This window comes from Pseudopodoces humilis, chromosome 11, assembly GCF_049639895.1.
Source record: "Pseudopodoces humilis isolate 2021_Gansu_Grassland_sample_001 chromosome 11, ASM4963989v1, whole genome shotgun sequence".
Taxonomy (NCBI): Eukaryota; Metazoa; Chordata; class Aves; order Passeriformes; family Paridae; genus Pseudopodoces; species Pseudopodoces humilis.
The window spans coordinates 3,359,734-3,364,437 of record NC_142210.1 but is presented as its reverse complement, the minus strand read 5'-3'; positions in this window follow the sequence as shown (position 1 = coordinate 3,364,437).

The window sequence follows — 4,704 nt, the reverse complement described above, 5'->3', positions numbered from 1 at the left end:
GAAAAAAATGACTGCAAATAAAGCTGTTTTTAGAAATGCCAATTAAAAATACTAAACTCTCTAAATGTGTGCATACCATAATTCTCAACTATGCTGAAAAAGAACTATTAGGTATAAAACAAGATGCTGGAGGGTTAGATCTTGTAAGCTATTTTTTTACTTTCAATAGGCATCACTCAGAGCCTCAGCCTTGTTTTCAAATGGTGAGCTGCAGTTGTAGGGAAGCAAATTAGAGCTGTAGGATGCAGCTTGCACTTAAATCCTGAGTTCACTAAAGCCAGTAAGGATGTTACCATTAGCTCCAGTGAGTAGCTCCATACTGGAAGTGTCCCATCAAAAATAAAAATCTGATTTCTCAAAACGAGTAAATTTATGGATCAATACTTTGGAAAAACAGTGTTTACAAAAGCATGGCTAGGGGGCAGTTCTTCACCAAATGCTTTACCCATTATCTGGCCATGCTTTTTTTTTTTCCTTGTTCTGGAGACACTGAGAGTAAGATCACAGCTAGAAACTGTCTATAACTGTACACACACCACACAGATGAGACCAGCACTGCTTTGTACAATATCATCTGCAGATGTTTTTATGCCCTTCACAGTCCCATGTTCTAGTGCAGATGGAGTGTAGGAAAGCCTTGGCCTGGCAGTTGAAATCAGAACACTGATTAAACCTTACTGAGGGGAATAATTCTGCCAGGTTTTCAGTCCATCAGCACACTGGATACAGTGAGCACCACCAGGTCACATCAAATCCAAAAAGGTTTAAATTCACAAAGCTTTAGCATGTAACCCAGAATTCCAGCATCTCCTGGAACAGCTGTTAGCATCCATTTTCAGGGACTCAGGCAGTGGGGAAATCAGCATAGCAGAGCCTGCTGTGAGATGGGAATATCCCTTTCCCTGCTCTGAAATGGGAACATCCCTTTCCCTGCTCTGAAATGGGAACATCCCTTCCCTGCTCTGAAATGGGAACATCCCTTTCCCTGCTCTGAAATGGGAACATCCCTTTCCCTGCTCTGAAATGGGAACATCCCTTCCCTGCTCTGAAATGGGAACATCCCTTCCCCTGCTCTGAAATGGGAACATCTTCCCCTGCTCTTCTGCAGCTCCTCTGCTTAGCCCTGCTTTTGCCTTCCCCAGGGACTCAGTGCTGGCTGAGACATTTTAGACATGTAAATGCTAAAATGCTGCCATCCTCCACTAACCAGAGCCTGTTCTAAAACATGCACTGTTGTTAGTCCTGTTTAGGAAAGCTGGGAGCCTGGTCTAACATGGAATCCTGGAACCACGGACTCACAGAATGGCCTGGGTTGGAAGGGACCTCAAAGATCCTGCAGTTCCAACCTGCCATGCACAGGGACACAGCATGGAGAAAAGGAGCTTCAGAAACAGCCATTGCAAAGTCTGCAGTTAGCCCAGCAGGGATGGTAAACTTCCTGAACTCTGCTATTTCAATGGTGCTGCATCTTGTGAGTGCTGTAACAGACATATAATTCAATTTTCTAAAGTTTTGGAGTTCGCTTTACTTCAGAAAGCACCCAGAAGATTTTATCCATGAAGACTTAAGCATCCCCATGTGATAAATAGGTGAATAACTCTCCTTCTCCACATCAGTTTTTGTGTTACCATTGCAACAGCTGTTGATGATACCACTCAGGATTACAGATGTGCAATGAAATTATTTAAGTTCCCCCATATTTTTTTTTATTGGCAATACTTACAGCTGAGGAAATATACTCTGGGAAATATACTTGAGTCTGATCAGCTAGGTCTATGCAGAAGCTGCTTTTCTGTCCTGGAAGAGTGTGTTAGCCAGCCAGCTGTGTGTCCATAGCTGAACAGATGTCCTGTCAGACAGACAGACAGACAGACAGACAGACCACCAGATCATGGGGATTGACTTTTCTGGTACTTGGAGTGGGACAGGTCAAAACTGGTTACAATTAAATAAGGTTAAAAGGGTGTAGGAGAGGGAAAGGGTCAGAAACCTGTGGATCTTGGGCTAAAATGCTTCTCTGCTTAAGGGGAATTGCAAATACTTGCCTATTTTAAACACTGTTTATCATTTTACACAAAGTTGAGGATATGCCAGTTGCCAAATTTCAGTGCATCAGTAATTTTTATTTTTTTTTTCCTTGAAATATTATTGGGCACAGAAACTTTTTTCCTTCAAGTTTCTAATTATTGATTTCATAATCATGGACACCCTCCAGGCATCTTTTCACTCTTCAGCCCCAAGGAGAGCAACAGAACAAACAAATAACTGCAATAAAGTGATGGCTCACACCACTATCCCCAGATAAACTTGACAGGATTTTTTTTTTAATGTTCAGCACTGACTGAGACCTTTTTTGAAATGTAGTTTTCCTTCAACAGAACTTGGCAGTTCATAACCCTTAATTCACCAGCTGTCTTCTGATTTTTGCCTCCAGCTCTCTCCAGTCTTGTGTAACATTCAAAACTCTTTTTGCAGAAGGTTGTAAGTGGATCAATTAACATCTAGCTAAGTAAATCCAATTGTTAAAAGCTATTATTACTGTAATCAGACAGCTTTTCCCCTTTGGGTCATTTGGTACAAGGGCAAATCTAGCACCGTACTAATAACTAATGGCTTATCAAGCAGAAGCAATGTAACCTGCTGCTAATTATGGAGGAGAGGCAAGCTCACAAAGCACTTTCACAGCTCATGGATGGAAAACACAGAAACTTCAGAAATGTTTAACTTTGAATAGATTAGTTTCAAATAATTTCAATTGCTTGTCATTATAATTGTAACCTCCTATCTCACTGCAGCAACCCTTTCCCTTGGAAAAGGAAATTATGTTCATTCATTGCTTCCATGACGATGGTTTCCAATTAATGTGTGTAAAATTAACCATGCCGTTTCCATGAACATTTAACAACTGTTCTCATGAAATGTAACTTAAAACTTCCTCCATAAAATAGCTGCTTACTGAGTGAGCATTCTACAATTACTTGACAAACATCTGCCTCCCTACTAATTTTATAACTACCTAGTAACCAAGACCTTCACAGGGAATTCATACTCAGATTTGCTTGCTACTCAAGAATCAAACTTTATTTTGGTTTTCTTGACCTGCAACAAACTTTCAGCCATAGTTTGCCAATATCCACTCTGTTCTACAGAACTGCAATACCTTCAGATAGTGGGAATTCTATATTTTGTTAGGAAAGACCAGTGCCTACAGAAGTAGTGTGAATGGCAAGTGTAAATAGAACAGACTTTTCCCATTGTTGAGAAAACACTTTTTGTTTACTTGAATCTGCAGCCCACAGGTACATTGTAATGTAATTCCTCCCAGCAAACAGCCATTCCCTGTTTTGTCTCAGCTTCTCTTTACCCCTTTCAGTGTATAAACTTGGCTGCTCTCATCTCTTACAATCTAAGCCATGGGAACAAGTATGGAAATAAGAATTGGGGTTACAGTCTACATTTATACAACAGCCCAGCTGTGAAGGATGGGGAGGAGCTCCTTATTATGATTGTGTAACAGTTTTATTGTAAAATAAACACGGGCTGAATGGCAAATTCCTCACAGCCAGGATGAGCATCGGATTCCCCAAGAGTCTCTCATGGGAGCGACACTGGAGCACAGCAGAGTCCTGGTGTGCCATGGATGGGCTCCCCTGGCTGCATCCACTTCCATCAAGCTCTGCCATTTGCTTGGCTCTACTCTCTGAAACTTGACAGTAAAAAGCAAGAGTTCACCACTGCAACATTAATAAAACTTCCTAGTATGTATCATTTTGTATTCTATTCTCTTTTGGACAGCCTCATCTGTATTCACAGAACAGACTCCCAGCTATTCATCCTTTCACCCTCTATCAGTAGCACATTTGTCTTGGATTATTACCTGGGTGGTACAGCTATTTCTATTTTAAGAAGGTGGTTTTTTTTCCCCTCAAAGCAAATGTTTATTTAAATAATTTGCTCCTGTCTAGGAAAAGTGCACACAAAAGTAGAGTCCCTTCAGTACCATGTATTTTATTACCAGGACAAGCACTTTCTCTATATTAATAGCTAATTATAAGAATCCACACTGAACACTTAAACAAAATGGCATTTCAGTTCTTCACCAAACCCTTCGATAAAACTGCATGACAATTAAGTTTCTGCACCATGGAGGAAAATGGCAACATTCTTATTAAAGGAAGGGAGGAAAGAAGGATAGGAAACAGTCTGTGGTTATTGACTCTACACTTATTTACATAACAAGAGACCATTTGTTTTGTGGTACACCACTATCCTAGTGCTGAGCAAATAAAAGGTCAATATTGTGACAAGAGCATTCCAAATTTAAAAGATTTTATTTAAATATTCAGCTATTTAACATTTCCAGAATGGAGCAGAAGCACAAGCAGCTATTTATGGCTCCATAAGCATTTTAGAGTAGCTAACATTTAAAACTTGTGTGTGCATGTGCAGAAACACAGAACTTGGTTATCAGCAGCACACTGCAAAGACAGGCAGTCCTTTAAAAGCTTTCGGGCTCACTTCCAGGGCTTTCTTGTGGCTGGCTGGCCTTTATTTCCCTGCCCCTTCCACCTACACAAGGCAAGGGTGCAGAAAAGCAGAGGTGAAACACAAGAAGTGATGAAGACCCAATGCAAAATTGTAGTGAAATTTGGAGTTAGACAGAAAAGTTCCTCTCCATCCTGATGTTCCCACTGAATTTTTTTC